The 21,395-nt window shown below is 43.3% G+C and overlaps 1 protein-coding gene across 2 annotated transcripts in view; it reads left to right on the forward strand.

Annotated features, from left to right (window-relative positions):
* The window catches only part of tn (tripartite motif containing protein thin), a 68,679-nt gene that overhangs the window by 16,216 nt on the left and 31,068 nt on the right, over positions 1 to 21,395 (forward strand). For both annotated transcript variants that reach the window (XR_006772923.2, XM_045743247.2), the window contains exon 2: positions 4,330 to 4,428. The gene's annotated coding sequence lies outside the window, so the exon portion shown is untranslated. The remainder of the gene's footprint in view (positions 1 to 4,329; positions 4,429 to 21,395) is intronic.

A 21,395-nucleotide genomic window follows, 5' to 3' on the forward strand; every position in this document is an offset into this window, starting at 1 on the left:
TCGACCCAGACAGCTGCCCCGCTATTGCTGGCTGTTTAACTAAGCAATAACCTGGTGGTGGTGTGTGCTGGCTTTCTCCCAACAGATCATAGAACTTTGCTTTGTTCAGTTTTTAGTAGCACAAGTTTAAAAGTCTATTTTGTGTATTATGTGCACTTTGTAAATGTATTATCCAGCTGACACTAGAGTTTTTTGTCTATCTCTATTTTCTAACCACTTGGGCAGAACGGTAGAGCGATGGTCTCGTTCCATGCAGGTCGGCATTCAATCCCCGACCGTCCACCAAGTGGTTGGGCACCATTCCTTCCCTCCGTCCCATCCCAAATCCTTATCCTGATCCCTTCCATGTGCTATGCAAGTCTTAATGGTTTGTCACTTTCCCCTGACAATTCCCTCCCTCAATTTGGGGACTTTATGGATAGGGAAATGGCCCTTGATAACCAAAACACTGTGGCTAGGCCTTGGCCTTTCCTTCTGAGCTTGTGTTGCCAGTGGGGAGGGTTTCTGGCGTGCTAACGTCACATAAACAAACAGCAGAGGGCCAAATTGGCCCATACGAGGCAGCTCCTGTTTATAACCACACAAACGTCATTCATATACATGTCTAACCTACGCTTGAAACAATCCATCGACGCTACGTCTATTGTTACACTTTGTAATTTAAATGTATAGCAATTTGTAACCTAAATCAACATCATCATCTTTTCTCACGATATGCTGTGGTAAAAAAAAAATGTGCAAGCATTTGTGTGTATCTTGTTACAAGGAAAACAGTATGGTCTATCCTGCGCCTTCACGCACACGCACGCACGTGTGGCGCTCTTGGCCGCCAGACCCGCCGCCAGGTACACCAATCTTGAGGCTTGGCCAATCCTCCCAGAATCTCACCACTTTGTCGACATGCAAGACGGTGGATTTTAAGTGAAAACTGGTTCATGCTTCTAACCATGCCGCCACGTTTTCTCCTTTCCCTCATTTCTCCTTGCCTCGTTTCTTAATCTATAGACATTAATCTATTTTTCTTTCTATAGATGGAAGCAAAAGCGACACAGTTTTTCTCAAACCCATTTAGACCTTTGACAAGCATGGGGACAAAACTAAAGTGCTTCAGCGAAACGTTTAAACAGTTTTGTGTGTGTGAGAAATCCAAACTAAGTTTATATACCGACATTGTCTGGAGCCTCCGTATTGTTATGGATCTATTTAAAGGCAAACTTTGATGCATATATTTATATATATATATATATATATATATATATATATATATATATATATATATATATATATATATATATATAAATATATATATATATATATATATATTGTGACGGTAACGCGTTGGTGTTCGGCTGTTCAAAGCTAGGGGTATGGCCTCGTCACATAAAATTAAAAAAAAATAGAAAATCTGGAACTTCGTCTGTGGTAAGGTAAGGAGAAGACACACAAAACACAAGTAAATTTTAACAATGAAATTTTAATTACGTTAGATAAACAAAACATGAATAAAATGGACATACAAATTCGTATAATAAAATCAATCAATCAAAATAATAAGAATAATTAAATGGCAAAATGAAAAGTTACGTTAAGACAAGTGAGCAATAACAAGCTGTGCAATATACAATAAAATGAGAGGTGCAGGAATATTGGCTTCAAGCTATCACCTCTCTTAGTACATGTAAGCCAAAGCTTAGTCTACCAGGAAGAAGTATTAACCGTATGAAAGCACTGAATATTCTGAGGACTGAGGTCGTGGCGGCCCCAGACATCAAGTAGTATGGGGGGTGGAGTGCAGTTGCAGCCAGACCGGCGGCCAATCAGCGAGGAGCCGGCAACAAGACAGGTAGTTTGGCGGTTTGAGGCTGAGCAGGTGTTCCTGGCTGCATACGTTTTGCTCTCTGGCAAACCTTGGAGATGATGTTGTCGTTGTTGGACATTTCTTCCATAGTAGTTTTATATATTTGTAGTGACGTATTTTTGGAGGGAAGAGCAGGCTCAATCTCTTGAAGGAGATTATCGTCACAAAATATATATATATATATATATATATATATATATATATATATATATATATATATATATATATATATATATATATATATAATAATGGAATTTAAATGATCCTTTAATATCACACACTTTGCATCGAGCAGCGCCCTAGCTCCACTGACACACTTTGCACGCCTGTTGGGTTAGGGTCGAGGGGCTGTATCTTTTATGTTTCCCTTGTATTTTTAACATGTGTTCCGCCGCGGGATACGGAGGTGACAGGTGGAAGTAATCCGCCATCTGAGCATGACCAGTGGTGGCAGGTGGTGGTGGTGGTGGTGATCCGCTGCCTGGGGATGACATGTGCAGGAAACGTCAATCCACCGCGCGCGCACAGACAACATCTTTTCCAAATGGGAACATTATAGGTAAGGTGATCCAGTGGCAGCTGGAGGAGCCACAGCCACCACCAGATGTGACCTGCCAAAACTGCGGCCCGGAGTAGTGGTATATCTTAATATGTTTAGCGTGTATATATATATTTTTACGAGATGTGGTTGGCATTATCCACCTGGCACCCATTAGTGGATGAAACTGGTAGTTCCTTAACTTGACCCTCCTACATTCTCTTGTCCTATTGCCTTCTATTTCCTTTTTTCTTTCCTTGTCTTCCTCTCGCTGCCTAATCTCGTCTTTTCCCCACAGTCACTCCTGAGACTATCGGTTATTCTACACTTATTGGCACTGACGAGACCTTTGGCACTATATATACTCACCCGACGTTGGCATCATAACTGCCATCCCCCTGCCTGCATAGTCTAGGCTTCCAGATCCTTCATCTTCCCTTCCTTCCTTTCCCTTCCCTTCCCTTCCCTTCCCTTCCCTTCCCTTCCCTTCTTCCCTTTCCTCTTCTGCCTTTATATACAATAACATACATCTGTGTGTTTGTCAATTTACATAAACCTAAGAATAATTGTGGTTAAAATAGACGAATCATAAAATTAAGTCGAATTAGATGGAAAGGTTTAGCTTCAGATCCTCTTGGGCGATAGGTAGTGACGGAGAGACGAACTTTAGTGTCTTGTAGGAGGTTCCTATTCCCTTACGTGACGGGTGATCGCCCCTTCCCCCCGTAGCTGCCTGGTAATGGGGCGCCCCCCCCGCCCCTCCCTGTCGTAGTTTCTTTAACCAGGCGTCTGTCTGTCTGTGGGTGTATTACGCATTTATATTTGTTTTGAGGAAGTAATGGCGTACGTGGGTGAGCGACCTTCCATGTGGCTGACTTTGCCCTAGTGCGTGTGATGGGTGAATACTGTGGGCGGGCAGGTGGGCGTGAGGGCGTGCAGGTGTGCAGGTGGGCGGGCTGGCAAAGACTTCATTGTTTCTCACTGACGCAGATTTTGTAACGTAGTGTTAAAACTAAATTTATTATTGTTGACTCGTGTTCATTTGTGATTTTGAAGAGACGTATAGTATTGTAGACTGGGCATAAATGTATGTGAACGTAAATACAGAAGAATTAATGTTAAAATATTAACATGCAATTTGGTATTTACAACTGCGTTAGTGTAAGGTCCAGAGCGACATCTATGAATAAACATTCTCGTATGTGTGTTACGCTGCCATAATATATACGCGTTAAGGAAAACTTCAGATATAGCAAAATGGGAGAGCGACAGGAATAAGAACGAAGCGCACGTTCTTATTCTTAGATCCTGTCTATTCTGTGTAGGTGTGAGGTCTGTCCCAGGATGTGGGAGAGGGAGAGAGAGAGGGGGGAGAGAGAGAGAGAGAGGGGGAGAGGGAGGAGGAGAGAATAGGGAAGAGGTGAATGAACCAATTTGGACGTGTCATTATCTCCTGGGATGGAGGCAAGTAACTTAATTTGGGTTACTGTTGTGTAACATGGTTTAATGTTGGGCTTCACGCCTGTCACCCTATAGGAAGTTGACAGGCAGGATACTTTATTCCTGAACATAGTTTAGGAATAAAATACTGTGTGTATATATACACTGAGAAGCGGGTTACACCTCTCTGATGTATATATATATCTCGTGTGTTGTGTAACAATCGAGGTCTCTTCAAATCGTCGCAAATGTCCAGAAGACCTTATTGATAAGTGCTAAAATTATAGATCATTGTGGCTATTGACAATATACACCCTTTTATACAACAATATAATGGACATTCATTATCACAATTCATTTTAATACTAAACCCCCCACCAATTAATTTACAACACAATGAATACTAATTTAGGTTGCCTTTTAAAGTTTAGGCTGTTATTGTCCATTTTCTTTGAAACACAATGAAGCTAATTTCGTTTTCTTTCTCCGGCAGGTGACACCAAAATGGAGTAACTCCTCCTCCTGGACCCCCTGCCAAGTGCGGGGGAGTCCGGGGCCTATGTCTTCACTACAAAGCTTTACACGCTCACTGGTAATTATACATAATATTATGTATTTACGTGGAGCTCTGAATGATGTGTGTCAATCATTCCACACAATCTACATGTGTGTTGTGTAGAATTGAGCAATTGCAATACTATTTATTATCCCTATTTGTTCCCTATCTCAAGCATGCATATATACCGAAAGGTGTATTTAATTATGAAGTGATTATTAAATGTTAATCTTGTTAAAAATATATAACAAAAATGATAAAATATAAATATCATGTCTCCAACATAAGTGATTCGGTCGTCAATCGGAAAAGAAAATGGAGATAGTGAAATGTCATGTTTCGTTGCCGTAGACTTTATTAGTGTAAATTCGGTGAACGTAATTTGCAGATTTTGACTACAATGGTCTTTGAGGGCTTCTGGCGAGTATTAACCCGTAGTCATTTTATACCTGGAAAATACATACATATACCTTTCAACTATTATCCTTCTGTTGGCAAGCTTCCATACGCTTGCTGTTAGGGACACTCCCCATCACCGACCGGCTCCTGGGAGCCGGTCGGCCGAGCGGACAGCACGCTGGACTTGTGATCCTGTGGTCCCGGGTTCGATCCCGGGCGCCGGCGAGAAACAATGGGCAGAGTTTCTTTCATGCTATGCCCCTGTTACCTAGCAGTGAAATAGGTACCTGGGTGTTAGCTGTCACGGGCTGCTTCCTGGGGGTAGAGGGCTGGTCGAGGACCGGGCCGCGGGGACACTAAAGCCCTGAAATTATCTCAAGATCTCAAGATCACACAAACCAGCTAACCCTCGGTGAGAGTAAGAAAGAGAACATGCTTGGTGTGGCGTCACTGACCGGACATCACAGAGTTGGTCGGATACAAGATCACTTCGTACATAACCAACGTGTCCTCATCCAAAGAACGTCGCTTTTCGCTCGTATGCGTTACGTAAGGCCACAAATGGTCGTACTAGAAAATGGAAGCGGCTGGCGAAAGTGACGTACTGCCCCGTTTACTGTTTTGGGTTCTCTGGTAGGTTAGGAGAGGACACTTGAAATTGGCAGTTTTCTTGGTTTGAAACCTGAGAAGGACTGACATAACACTGTTAAACTGATTTTTAAACCTCAACTCAATCAAGTAAAGATATAACGAACATAAACCAAACTAAACTATTCTATCCTAATTCCGAACTGCAGCTCCTCGGAATCTGCAGTTGCCTCTTTGTTTTCGAATTGGTTTTCCTTATTGCCAAATATTTCCGCCAAAATCTCTGGCAGTGAGGCGCTGCGACGCCAAACCGGTCTGGCTCTGCGCGTGGCACTGACGGACGGAACTGAGGGATGGTTTAGTAACATTGACCCCCTTTGCCTTAATATCGTTCTGTCGCCAGTGTGCAACCCGTACTCAAAGTCCATTCCATCCAGCGGTCGACCTCAAAGACGTATTCATAAACTTTAACATTCTTTTCACTCAAAACTGTTATTTTCTCAAATAAAAATATTAATATTTTATATTGGCATATTGTGCATATTTAGACATTGGTTAGGTCAGGTGTTTAGGTTCTGTTGGTAATTATTTGTATTTGTGGTACGCGGGTGAAGCATTTACAGCGTTGTGGTTCGAACAAAACTTGTCAGTGAAACGCTTGTTCCGGAAATCTTCGAACGTCATCAATTGAGTCGTGTGTAAATCGTTTTTCATTAGTTTAAGCGATTGGAGGGGGTGAGATGGGGGTCGATTCTGGTTCACACAACCTGTTAAGTAGTCTAGTTCCTCCCCCCTTCCCCACGTCGGTCATCGGGCAGTTAGCCTTGCTTGTTCTTACACGATTTATTGTTCCCACCTCCCCAAAACTCGCTCAGATATCCTCTAAAATATTGCTTCTAGTTGTGAGTTCCCTTGTTTCAATGTCGTCATCTTCGGCCTGATCCTCGATGCTTCCCTAAACCTCTTTTGTTTACTAATTAGATTCCAACTCATTAGTCAGTCTAACGCCAATTAACTTATCATTGTTTACAATTTCCAACGCCAAATTTCCCAGAATTTCTTCTCATTTCTTGACTACCATATCTCTTCCTCCTGCCTATGTCCACCCTACTGTCCGTTGCCTACTCTCGACTTTTTCCTTTCCATATGGCACAGAGTCGCGAAGCTAAAAAAATGTCCATAGGATCCAGGCAATTACACTTACTATCAAGCGCAATATGCGGCGAGGCGGTACGACGTTTCGATGTGGCGCCGGCATTGTCGTTCGTCTGGCTGCGTTGAATGTTGTGTTGCCGCTGGAAACATCGAAATTAACTCTTTGCCTCGTGTTCATTTCGCCCTAAACCCGTGTCCTCGTAACTCGATTGACGTAAGAGGGTTGAGTGACTGGGTTATGGGGTCGGTGGGTTTGTTTGGGTTGAGGGTGAGTAGGTTGGTTGATTTTAAGAGGGGGTATTGAGCGCGTGTTTGTTTAAGTGTTCGCGCATATGCGGAAGTTGCCGACCTGAACCTTGTTTGCGGAGAGGAGGGGGCGGGTGTTAACGGGTTTATATGTGGACGGGTTTACGACTATGTGTGGGGGAGAGGGGGTGTGTGGGAGAGGGCGTGGGGGAGAGGGTGTGAGGGGAAGGCGGGGGGAGAGGGTAAAAGAGCAGTATGCAAAAGTCTTTCGTCAACCCCCACAGCGCCTGTCACTGAAACTTTGAAAATAAAACAAGTGTGAATAATTTAAATATAGTATTTGAGAGCCGTCTCAAGAAAGCTGCATACAGGGGGTGGTGGTGTACGGTGGGGCGGTGCAGGGTGTGGTGTTGCATGCCTGGTGTTCGGGAAAGTGTCATAATAGGGCCATATATTTATATAGTGTTCGGCAACAGTGCCAGCAGCCTAATCTTCGGAAAGCGACACGTCAGGTGTGTGGATGCCTAGATATGGAGGCGCCACATGTCTAACCAGACGATGGTGGCAGGGTTATGTCGTGAGGCAGGTGTTTACGAGGTTATCGGGCATGAATTCCAAGAATGCCGGTGTTGAGAGAGCCAGGGGTGTCATATGTACGGCCTTGGATAACGAAAGATAAAATTAGATTAAAGGTGTGAGAGATTGAAAGTTTGCTAATAAACAATGAGACAGGGCGTCATGCGTGCTTGCTTGCTTGCTCGCTGTTGCGTGCTCGCTGTTGCGTGCTTGCTTGATAGCTCGCTGTTGCGTGCTTACTCGCTCGCTCTCGCGGTAGCTTGGGGCACTAGTGACGCCGCACAATAAACTTGCCCTGAGAGGAGGGAAGAATTCTTTAAAAGATAGATCTTGACGACCCTTAAACAGTGAAGCGACGGGATCAGCTGCGTTTTTATTTTTTTTTTGTTATAGATACAACGCAAGATGGAAACTTTCGAGTATCCCCTATCCCATTGTCTGGGACAGGAAGGCTGTTGGGGGTTATCAAAGTCTCACGTAGGTCAGCCACTGACCAATCCCAGGATGCAACCTAAAACAGTTGACCAACTCCAGAGTACCTAGTTACTGCTAGGGTGAGGAGGTGCAGCAGGTGTTAGGAAATGTGCCAGAGAGAGACTGTCACCAAACAGGAACCCGACACGTTTGTGACTAGATTGGGCTGAACCACTAGATCGTCGTCGCCCTCCTCCTGCTGCCCGTGTCGTCGCCCTCCTCCTGCTGCCCGTGTCGTCGCCCTCCTCCTGCTGCCCGTGTCGTCGCCCTCCTCCTGCTGCCCGTGTCGTCGCCCTCCTCCTCCTGTCCGTGTCGTCGTCCCTCCTCCTCCTGTCCGTGTCGTCGCCCCTCCTCCTCCTGTCCGTGTCGTCGCCCCTCCTCCTCCTGTCCGTGTCGTCGCCCTCCTCCTCCTGTCCGTGTCGTCGCCCTCCTCCTCCTGTCCGTGTCGTCGCCCTCCTCCTCCTGTCCGTGTCGTCGCCCTCCTCCTCCTGCCCGTGTCGTCGCCCTGGCCGCCATTCTCTTGTAAACTCTGGTAAATAAGTACATATTTTTACGGCCGAGAAGTGGGCCAGCGAGAGTGGAGGCTTCTGTGTTTACCCGCCTTCCCGCGCGCTCTCTTGGCTTGGGGGCGGGGGGGGGGGGTGTACTGTGGGGGGGTGTGGGTGGAGTGTGTACTGTGGGGGGAGAGCTAGCGTAAATGTGGGAAGGAAGCGTAATTATTGTGGGGGATTACGGAGGAACAATGCCTTTAATAAATGTGCAATTTTGAAGTTATTAAAAATTAAAGATTCGTTTTTTTCACTCTATTGGTTGTTCGCTGAACCCTTGCGCGTCCCGCTGGGACAGCTTGGCGTGGCACACACCACGTTCAGGAGGCGCTTGGGCATCACCCTGGCACTGGGCATCACCCTGGCACTGGGCATCACCCTGGCACTGGGCATCACTCTGGCACTGGACGTGGCATCAGAGGTGGGCGGTGCCGCTGTAAACCTCCGATACAGTAAAGGGTTTGAGCCAAAGGTGTGTGGGAGGAATATGACGTGAGAATGGGTGTTGGGGGTTGGTGGGTGTAGGTGTTGGAGGGTGTTGGGGGTTGGTGGGTGTAGGTGTTGGAGGGTGTTGGGGGTTGGGGGGGGTGTCAGGAGAGGGTGTGGGTGTTTACAGCGAGCGTTGGCTTATTGGTCTTTGTGTTACGCTGGGTGGTGGAGGTGCTTTGTTGTGTGATATTTTGAGACTATAAGAACATGTGACTAAACCGACATTAGCCCATACATGACGGCTATTAATTTATATCCTCCCACACTCGTTCGCACATGGGTGACCTACGACCTTGACACAAAGTGATCACCCATCTATTATGTTGCCCGGTAATGTGTTCCACGAATCTACAACCACGCTTACAAACCAGTATTTACCCAGGTCTTTCCTAAATCTAAACTAATTTATATCCATTGTTGCGTGTTCTATTTTGTTCAAATATATCTAATAGCTTGTTAATATCCCAATTGCTATGCCCATTCAAACACGTGAGCACTCCTGTCATGCCACACCAGCCTCCTAGCCTTTCCAATCTCGCTTCGTACTGAAGGATTCTAGTTTGTGGGTTGAATTGGTCATCCGCTGCTGAACGTGTTAAAGTGAATTTAAGATATAACTGAAGAATAATATTAAGAAACTTTGTTGCTATAACATTTGTAGAAATAAATCCCAATAAGCTATTTGTTTTAGAACATATATGCATTGATTTTTCTTTAAATTCCTACTAAATTCATAACTCCTCCCCCTCCCCCCCCCCCCTCCCCAGATCTTTTTTTTTTTGCAATGGGACTTCGCAGTTTCAATACTCTGCAGATATCCTGTAACCAAAGCCTCAGAACCTTTCATGTGTCAGCATTCAGACGCATCTGCCAGTCTGTCGACCATTTGAAAAGCCCGGTACATAGGTTTGAATGACTTCGGTTTCTTTTTTCGCCTAATTTTCGTATTTTCTGCATATTTTGCAAATATTTTTTTCCGATTTCGGCTCGTCCTGCCCCCCACCTCCCCCAGAGAGAGCGGAAGGCAATGTCGGATGGAAGCCATAGATAATGATTCCATCGATTGATTGAAGAGGATTAAGCCACCCAAGTTGTGGCACGGGCATGAATAACCCGTAATGAATCCATCGTTAATGAGTTAATTATATCTGTTCCCTTGCTACACTTATGTCTAGAGGTTGAGTGCAATCAGCGATAGTCGCTTACAATGAATGTGTCAACTTTGGACACGCTAAGTTTTAGTGCAAGAAAAGAGACAGTTGTGTGTGAAGTGTGGAGGCCCAGTTATTTATACCAACGCCCCCACTCGGATTAGAGCCCGCTCTCGTTGTCAGGACAAACTGCGCTTCCGGCTGCACCAGTGATGTTGGGAACCCACACTGTCAACAGTTTCGAGGAGGAAGCGTTCTCTGAGCAGATATCCATCTGGCTGAAGACTTCCTTCTTTGGAGACGTTGAGACACAATAACGTGGCTGAAGAAATTAGCATTATCACACGACTTGATAATTGGTCCAGGACTGACCGAAACGTCGTCGCTTCTCCATCTTCTGAGTTGTGGTTTGGTCGTCAATATCCACTTTGCATAAAGTCGAAATGTAGGTTGAGAGCGTTTAGCACCTTAAGTGTGAAGGGGGAGTCATTTAGAAAAGGTCATATCCCAATGGGACAGAAAAGTTCCATTGTTAAATGAACAAATCCACAAGGGCCGTGACGAGGCAGTGTCTGGGATGCTCCCGGACGCAGGTTCGAATCCTCGTCACGGCCCTTCTGGATTTGTTTATTTGATGCATCACGTTAGTGTAATATCTGTGTGTGAAGTTCCATTGTTCTCTCTCGTGATAGAGATCATGAACCCGGTTGAGTTCAGCTGGTTTTAGTAATCTCTTTTGAGGGATATTGACACACTTAGAGGCCTATTTTATTTACCGTACAATAATAGCTAATACACAATGGACTTTAATATGTATTCTTAACCGAAAAGTGTTAGTAATTTGTTTACTGAATATACCGGGTATTTATCAAGAAACATTAACTCTTGGTAATTATTTCACTACTAACAATTGCCGGTTGGTATATTGTTAGTATATATATTTAGATATAGGTCCGTATCTAAACAAAGTTCTGCTAAATAATACTAATAATAATAATTAATAATAATAATAATAATAATAATAAACAAATAGGTATAAAGAGAAATTGTTGAATTTTGTTGTTTACAAGTAAAGTTGATAAGCTGATACTGTAAATATTCGAGTTTCGATCAATGGTCATCTGGCTTTGGAATCAAATATAATTTAAACACATGGGATATCACATGGGTATAATAAATTTGTTCAGAGAAAATAACTTAGACAAAATGAATAAACCAAGTTTTGAGAAGATGTGTTCACAAAAATATAATAAAACAAGTACTGATAATATCTATATACATACACACACACACACACACACACACACACACACACACACACACACACACACACACACACACACACACACACACACACACACACACACACACCACACACACACACACACACACACACACACACACACACACACACACAAGTAAAGACAAGAAGTGAAGACTTGATAATGGTCCGGGATAGACCGAAACTTTCTTCCTTCCCAGATGACCGAAACTTTCTTCCTTCCCTTCCTTCTGTCTGCAATAATAATAATTATTTAATATTGTTAACACACAGATCACATTAACGTGATATATATAAGTAAAAAAATGAGATCAATGAGAAAGTGGCTTGCCAATGCCGCGGTCGAAGGTTTGCGCCCTCCTATAGCCCTAGTGGATTTACTCCTTATTAATAATAATGTATTAAAATGTATTAATAATAATAATAATGATGAAAGGTGTATTTTAAGAGCCGTGCGTGTGTGCTCACACGTGGCAGTGATGCAAGTTTGGCTGCAGGAACCCAGAAAGCTTCCAAGCTATAAATTCAACATTTTCTTACGTCTGTGATTGTGAGAGTATAAATGTCTTCTGGACCATTAGTGTCTGGAGTTGCGGACAGGTGGATGTGTCTACACTGGCTGGTGTGTCAAGGGATAGGGCTCTATTTTCTGGATCCCTGTCTCCTGCTCGGTAGCGTGGTAATGGTAGCGGTTCGCGAAGTTGACATGCTGTCCCGTTTTCTGTTTTGGGTCCTCTGTTAGGTTAGGATAAGGGGCACTGTAGTACGACAGTTTTTTGACGTCGAGAACCTCAGGAGGACGGGCTGGGTGTACGGTAGCGTGACCTCTGCCCCTAAGGGAGCCACTGTCAATTCTTGAAACTTGTCCATACTTGTATTGCAACAATTTGCAATTGCTCTCTGCTTCATTTTGCATTTGTTCCTAGTTTAAGCACGTCACTGTTGTAATACATTTCTCACGCAGGGCTTTTTCAACTATAAAAATCATTGGTCTAAGTATTGGCCCTTTGGGGGAGGGGGGACAACATTATCTATTTCTATCAAATTTGACATGCGACTAGGAGAGGAGTTGTGCGCAGTGACGGCGCGCGCGTCTTCAGGCTAATGGCTGGGAGACGGGTACCCTCAAGTCGTATACAAGACGGCTCGACAAAGCTCCCTTTCAGAGTGTCAAAACTCTTATATATCGTTACGTTAAATTGTAATATATTAGACTGTAGTATGTAAAGTTATAAGATAATTGGATATAAATAGAAACTGCCTCGTATGGGTCAATAGGCCTTCTGCAGTTATTTTTATTCTTGTGTTCTTATGACAGTGTCAGACGACGGAGGAAGTTATGTTGTTATAGATTCAGCTACTCGGAACAAGTTCCAAGTAGTACGGGCTATGGAGAGCCCGTAGTGGACTTACCTGGCACAGGAGCGGTGCTCCGATGTGAGAGGAAGAATTATTCTTATGTTATGTTGTTAGGTTAGGTGGGTTTTATAATACGTTGGCGAACCGTAATGTGTATCATGTCATTTACGTCCTCGGAGGCAGGCTTGCTGGGCTCACCTTGTTTTGGGGTTCAGAACCTTTCCCATATTCCTCGGTTTCAACTCAGGTTTGGCAGTAGTCGAAATTGTGGAACCGACATAAACCGTCAACAAATACATATTGTTTTTGTGAGGTGCGAGATAAATTGTTTATCCCGGATTACGCTTTTCAACATTTGGTATTTGTAGTGTAATCTCTTTATTGCGTAATTCATAGCTTAATTTTCCCTTATTATAAATAAACCTCCTCAATATTACTAAGTAGTTGACTCTCCTCAGAGTCCTAATCATTGACAAGTGTTACTGTTATCTATTATATTATCATTCTCACACACTTGTATCCAGTGGAATGCACTTAAAAGAAATCCCAGCCTGACTTTCAATTTGCAATATCGTCTCCAAAGAGGCATTGCTGCAGTCTAAGATTACGGGCCGGTCGGCCGAGCGGACAGCACCCAGGTCTTGTGGTCCCGGGTTCGATCCCAGGCGCCGGCAAAAAACAATGGGCAGAGTTTCTTTCACCTTATGTCCCTGTTACCTAGCAGTAAAATAGGTACCTGGGTGTTAGTCAGCTGTCACGGGCTGCTTCCTGGGGGTGGAGGCCTGGTCGAGGACCGGGCCGCGGGGACACTAAAGCCCGGAAATCATCTCAAGATAACCCTACTTAATCAACTGTTATCCTGTCGAGCGGAAGTATGACTTATTATGTAAAACCATCCATGTTGGTGGTTCACAACGAATTCTATGCAGTATGCGCGCGCAGCGCAGCAGAAGAGAATTTTGAATGGTAGTGGAGGGGAAACAGATGTCGACCAAACCACACACCAGAAGATGGAGACGACGAAGTTTCGGTCCGTCTTGGACCATTATGAAGTAGATTGTGATGAGAACAGGAAAACAGATGTTCAGAAAGGCGTGACAGGGTGGTGGAAAAACAATTTAATAAATGAATGGTAGGGGGGAAACCCCCGTAAAGAGATGCGGAATGTTAGGGAAGTGAGGAATTACATGGTAGAGGAAAGTACTGTCTTGGGATCTGCCTTAATGATGTTGGCAAGGCAAGGCAACACAAGGAGCAGAGGTGGCAACAGTAACAGGTGTGAAAGCTGGGTGTTGCACATTCCGGAGTGTGGGAGGTGGTCACGGCCCCACTGTTTTATGGGAGTTTTGGAGGGGTATGGCGGGGTATTCTTGGAGCAGTTCGTGGAAGGGGAAATCAGGGTTTTATCTCCGTTGGCTGGTTGACAGGTTTCCTGGCTGGCTGTTAAGAAATATGATGTGCTTGCTGGACGACTGGCAGACTGTCACCGGGGCTAGGAGACTGTCACAGGGGGTCAGCCGTATTGACCTCGTATGAGAACAGACGACTTCCAGTACGACTCGGACCTTAATGAAATCCGACGACCCCCCCGCCCCCCCCCCTCGCTTCAAGAGCTCAGCTGGTGAGAATTAGAGAAGGCAGACAGACGCAGTCACGGGTATAGGCAGACGCAGACATAGGTATAAGCAGACGCGCGCCTTTTACAGATGTACGGCCGAGTATCATTTCAAGTTTATAAACAGGAAGGTGGATCAGATTAGTAGTTACACAATAAGTATATACAGTAATCCTATATTTTATATAAAGCCGCTAATTATTACCAGTTTCGGACTTTCGTAGAGAACAAAAGCAGAAGTAATTGTGTGTTTGTTCCCGAGAGCATCTCAGTCTCTTCGCGGCCTTTAATACCGTGTTTGTTGAGTCTGGAGGTGCTTGCTTGCACCTCCAATGCTTGCTGGAGGGGAGATGTTGGCATATTAACAAGGGAAAGGCTTGAAGAGGATGGGAGGGGTGTCGAACGGAACAGCAATGAGAGACGGGAGGGGCGAGTGATTGGAAGTATTTTCTCGGATGTCTAAAAGAAATATATATCTCCGTAAGTACCCATAAGGGAAAATAGAAGGAAAGTTCCGAAAATTTTAGTTTCACCACATTATCAAGGAATGTCAGCTGTGGTCCTTGATAATGTGTTGAAACTCGAAAATGTTATGAATTTTTAGTTTCATTTTCCTAGTAGCTACTTAGGCATAACCAGACATCTTACTCTTGACTTACTCTTAACACAATATTAAATTGACTTTAAACTTTGACTTCCATTAACTCGAGGAAAAGATTTTGATGTAATTGATCATCAGCGATGTTAACAACATTTTTTTCGTGCGGTATCTTTAGATTTGTATGTTGATTTAAAAGTGAAAGCACTTCCAGTTAATACTGAACATGTTAATTTCGTTATTGGCCATTAGAACAGTTAACTATTTTTTGTTGCATCTGGTAGTTTCTTTGTCTGGTTTAATAGACACGTACAGAGGCAGGAACATTTTTATATTGAGGTCATGTTCGATGTCTGGTCCTCACTTTTAAAATGCCTTTCACATACGTGGATTGGCTTTTGTTTCAGCCATATTATTGTTCAGTGGTCCAGCTGGTTGGGCTCCTCTTCTTCCAGTCCCAGAGCCTTGGCTTCGTATCCCATCTTCCAGTCCTAGAGCCTTGGCTTCGTATCCCAGCCAAGTGCTGTAGTCGTATAGTGGCGTCTCCTCGTAATTACCTGCAGTGTTTGTGTTAAAGGTCTGTGCCAGGCGTAGGTATCTGGGGCAAGTATCCTTCACTGGTAATGACCAAGACTTCACAAGTTGTGTTAAGTGGCTCTTGTTGCTTGCTTAACTCTGGTCGCGTTGCACCTTTGTTCTTCTTTTGATATAATTTTTTTTTCTAACAATGTAATTTTCGACGTTGTATGCTGCGTTAATTGTAAGTTTTTATATATTATTAAATAGTTGAATTGTTATATTTTCGTGTCCCAGGATATTTTATTGTTTTTATTTAATTTTCATAATAAATTTATGTATTAGAAAAATATATTAGCTTGCTGGTAAGCTTAAATGTAAATCCTTGTAATACAACGTTATTAAAATAAACTAGAATGGTAACCATGAAAACCATACCAAATAACGCTGAACGCCGCCGTAGCAAGCAACGCAAAGATATAACTGAAGATACCAATAACCATAATAATTAATAATAATATTATTATAATTTTGGCAGATAAGGGAGGTATTTTGAGTGCCGTGCGTGCCTACGGATATAGTAATAGTGGAGGATATAATTATCCTGGGCAGGCTTGTGAGTGTTTCTCCTGTGATGGTGACGCCGTGGGGTATGTTTAGCCTGGGCCCCGCGGGATAGGCTATATGGGAGACTGTGGGTGACGGCTTGTCACTTGCTCCCACTTACACACACACACACACACACACACACACACACACACACACACACACACACACACACACACACACACTCTTGCATTAGTTAGTGAAGGCGAGATTGATATAGATATTGATAAATAGTATGTTAAATTTGTACAACGTCTGTTCTCCCACATTTTCTATTAATACTTCGTTAAATGCTTAAAATCCCGTAACGTCTTTAAATTCATTTATTCACAAATGAATTATCGTATTATTGTCTCCAAAATGTTGTATTACTTAAAAATAATTCACGTGAATTTAATGTTCGAAATACAAATCATAGCTATATTGTCACACAAGAAATCGGTTCTGTGAACTTTGGCAATCGAACAGAGCGAACACTTGATGATCCACATAGATTACAACTCGACGAAGCGTCTGGATAAATTTTTCACTCGTGCTGCAAGTTTGGTTTTTGAAGGTAGAGCAGAAGGCCGAGCTAACCGTGTATGCCTATACGGAACGAATATAGGGGCTGGACAAGATATGACCTTGAAGGCAGAGTTGAAGGAATATAATTCTCGCCTACATAGACCATCGGGGAATCGAACCCTGCTTGAAGTAGTAGAGAAGTAGGCCAAGTTAACGACGTTGATAACCGCGCTAGACGCATTTTTTTAAAGATTGGAAATGATACGTTGAATAGATTCGTTACCCCTGGTAACCGTGTGGGTTTTCTCTAATACCTGCACCCCTAATACCTGAACCCTTAATACCTTGAAATTGAAATTGAAATAAGTTTATTGAGGTAAAATACACACAAAGGGATGAGGTAGCTCAAGCTATTCTCACCCCGTTCAGTACAACGTGTTAATATATACATAGACACACATCACAAATAAACATATTACCAAACATTCTGAGAGGTAAAAATATACATTTCCTCCCTCACAAGTAGTATGGTATCAGACGTACACACAAATACTTTTATACCTTACCTCTACAGACACCGGCATGCGAGGCGATGAATTACGTCATCACCTACCGCCTTGGTTTACACTGAGGTGTATATTGATAATCCTTAGAAAGGAAGCTAGAGTTCTTCTTTATTGAGGTTTACAGCCATCAAGATTGGATGACACACTAGGCTTTCTCTCAAGATTATCAACACATCTCTCAATGTAAACATCAACGTGGAGTGAATCATTAGGTCTCGAGGTTTTAATACTTGTCACGACTCGCTAGGAAGTTAAAATAAAAGTAATTATGTTAATCTACTTTTATATATATATATATAAATATCAGTTTTATACAATCCCGTGCAATTTTTATATTATTTTTTTATTAATACGCAAGTTTGTTATAATCAGCAAATGAAACATTTAAGTGTAATATATAATTGTGGAACATGTGAAAATAATTTATACTGTTTTGAACGCAAGTATCAGGTTTTCTTGAAAATTTAACTTCTGTAGCTAGTCACAAAGCGGGACGAGGCTGCCCATGTCCGTGGACCAGACTCCCGCCGCCTCGTATGATCGGTGGGCCGTGTGTCGGGTGGGAGGTCGGGTAGCGCTCTTCTCTGTACGTCTATGAGCACCAAGTTGGCTCAGTAGTCTTAGAATAGCGTCTGGCACCCGCCTCTGTTGATTGGGCGAGGCCGGCCTTAAGACCCACACTTCTGTTGACCCGTTGGTCGTTCCTGGCCGGCCTCCCGCTGTGACCCGTTGGTCGTTCCTGGCCAGCCTCCCTCTGAGACCTTCCACAGTAGCTATAGACACTGTCAATTTTGGACGGCGGGATTCTTCTGCTTAGTTGAAGTGACGCCATCAGTCTCACCTCTGATTGGTCAAATCCCACCACCATATTGCTCCACGTCATCGTTGCAAGGCGCGAAACCCATCGACGCGTTGCCTCTTCCTCGAATTTTCTAGAAAGACCTCCTATATAGTTACCAAAATGTATTACCTTTTAATAATGTGTTAACGTTTCAAGTGTCTTGAGACAAAATACACGATTTAAAATAAACTTGATCGTCTGAAGGCAATAAATGGCCTTGATAGTAAGGCGGAAAGGTAATTTTTCAGGAGAAAGTGCTAAGACAGTATGACGACATAGCAGTTGGAAGGGGAATGAGGACAAGTGTCGGGGATAAGACGGTACTCAACCGTTTGGACCATCGGGGGATCGAACGCCGACCCTGCAAGAAGCGAGGTCGTCGTTCTACTGAGCAAAGTGACACTGAATGATGAACCTATGAGCCATGTATACAATAAGTATGAGCCAGGTGTGTGTGCATGACGTGAGACTGACAAGCGAAAGTGAAGTCTCTCAAACTTGTACCGTGTTCCAGCCGAACTTTGTGTAGCTTGGGCTTATCTTGAGGTGATTCAAGGTAAGCCCAAGTTCGAGAGCCGAGTAGATTGCCTCGGGCTTCACGCCATGGTTATCTGTAGTGTTCCTTATGAGGACGATGAGTCACAATAACGGGTCTGAAGATATGACGACCACACCACACATCAGAAGATGGAGGAACGACCACGTTTCGGTCTGTCAGAGTATCAAGTCGTGTATTAGAAGAGAGGAAGAGACGGGGAAATAAACGACGAAACGTCGTCGTCTTGTCATTTTCTCATGAGAGGTTTGGTCATTATAGTGTTGCTTGTTGAATTTTGCATTAATTAAAGATTGACACTAAATGATCACCCGTTCAAGTGCTCGATTTGGCTTATGTCACAGCCAACCACCTAACAATCTCCCCAAAACGGAAAATTGCCACAATTGTTTACAAGGTAAAATGAACAGAAATATTTTGTGCTGTGTAGAGAGAGAAAGATCAGATTCCAGGTAGATGCTTAAATCCTCGAATACAACAGACAGACGAGTGTAGAGGCAGTCGCGACCACTTGAGCAACAAGGGTTAAAAGGACTGAATAAATAAATACGGTTTAACAGCACTCCGCTGCTAGTAAGAAGTTAAACTTAAAGATACTTGTCACCGGTCATTCTGCTTGACAGAACTGTCACACCTGAAACTTGTTACAGTGTTGTTTAGTCTTTAGTGGGAAGCGTCTAACTGTAAGGTCGGCTTTGACCTTGATTCAGCAGCCTGTCCTTGTCAACAAAGGGCAAATTCTCGGTAATGCAGCCGCCAATCCTTCCTGTTTATTAATGAAAAGTCCTGTACGCAAGAGACTCAGCTGATGACGTTTGACAATTTTCTTGAACAGTGCTTGGCCTTGAGTAAGCCTGCGTTTGAATCTCGCCTCTGTTGACTGCTTACATGGTTAAAAGAATTGCAACCGGGAAATCATCCTGACCTACCGCGGGTCCTGCAGGCTCTCAGAGACACAAATCAGGATTTTACACAACTTCCCGCATGCACCCCGAGCTCTGTCGTAACCCAGTCGATTAAGGGTCCCTTGGGTCTGTAACCCCCCCACCATCACTACCACCCTGGAGGGTACCCCACCTTCGTCGTATTTACAACCAGTTCTTCCTCATTGGTCAAGATTGTTGTGTTAAACAAATTTGACCCATGTTTGAAGAGACTGTGTGCCGGCATCTTGTCAACACATAACCAACTTTTCCGCCATAATAACCAATTTATCGACCCAAGTAAGCAACTTACTTTCTTCGTAATTCTTTGTTGGGAGAAAATTTTTATTTTATTTTTTCCTCATTGAGTTTTTGAAAGGGACGCAGACAATACTGAAATAAATTGTAATAAAGCCTTTAACTTTTACAAATAAATCTGACATTTGCTAAGCTTAATTTTTTATGCAACTATAAATATTTTTTGAGCTACGAATGTTTTACTGCAAATATAAAAACTAATAATGTAGCTTTCACAAAATGTCGTATTTTATATATATTTTTTCATATTGAAATTTTAAGTGCAACTTTCCGGACTTTAAACAAATATAAATTTTATATGTAAAAATTTGTCACAATGAAAATTTTCAATACAACTAGAAATATTGAAGATTTTCAATGCACTTTTGGAAATCACTATTGGAAAAAATTAAAAAAAATTATTTGTAAAGCAAGTTGGAAAATATTGAATAGATCTTCCAATTTTTTTTTTAACTTTTAACATTTACTACAGATTTTTCATTTTTTTTATTACCCTTGTAAGCAGTAAATATCGATGATGGTTTTAGTGTAGTTAGACACGTATAATAATCCTGTGGAAGGGGGGGGGATAGATCGTGGTAGCGGCGGCCCCGACTGGGGGGTAGTAGGCTGGTGGCCTGTCAAAGGTGTTCCCTGTTATTCGTGAGATTGAAGCTGTTGCCCCTTTGGGAGAGTTACATTGGACCGTTTTAAATAAGTGATCTGTGTTAATATTTCCCAATGTGTTCATTATATAAAGGTCTTGGTGGGTCCAGATCTGTTGCGTCCGGTGTGTAGTGTTGTTAGTCCGAAAGTCCTCATGTTTTCCTAGTATGTGTTGACTTAACTAAGTTAGCTCCCAGGGTTATGGGGGCGGGATTGGGACGCACTCTTCATGGTTATGGGAGCGGGATTGGGACGCATTTAAACCCATTTAAACTCCCATAACCCACTCAGGGTTATGGGAGCGGGATTGACCTTGGAGACACTAATGAACACATGGCGGCGGCTGGATTGGACACGAATGAGTGCCACAGTGCCATAGCAGATGTTGCATGATTGGTATGTGTGAAAACTTTATAGAGGAGTTTCCGCCCTCTGGTCTGCGTATTAATACACTCGCCTCCGTTATATATAAAAAAAGTTACCAGGGATTTACATAAGCGGATTAATAAATAACCAAGAGTGGCTGTGAAGCCAGTGGTTCGAGGCTTCCTTGTTCGACCCAGTATCTATGCTGGTTTGTCTTGTGCCAAATGTATTATTATCTTGGTGGCCTGGAGCCCCACCGACGCCTCGCCTGCACCACCATGACTGACGTATTGAGTCCACTTAACTCCAGTGCAGTAACGAGATGAACACTTCATACACAGGTGGATGAACACTTCATACACAGGTGGATGAACACCCCATAACTATCTACGGGCTCACCATAGCCCGTGTTACTTGGAACTTTTTGTTCCAGGTAGCGAATCTTTAACAACAACAACAACAACAACAACGAACACCCCATACACAGGTAGATGAACACCCCATACACAGGTAGATGAACACCCCATACACAGGTGGATGAACACGCCATACACAGGTGGATGAACACGCCATACACAGGTGGATGAACACCCCATACACAGGTGGATGAACACGTCATACACAGGTGGATGAACACGTCATACACAGGTGGATGACCACGTCATACACAGGTGGATGA

This window comes from Procambarus clarkii, chromosome 31 (assembly GCF_040958095.1).
Source record: "Procambarus clarkii isolate CNS0578487 chromosome 31, FALCON_Pclarkii_2.0, whole genome shotgun sequence".
In the NCBI taxonomy this organism is placed as follows: Eukaryota; Metazoa; Arthropoda; class Malacostraca; order Decapoda; family Cambaridae; genus Procambarus; species Procambarus clarkii.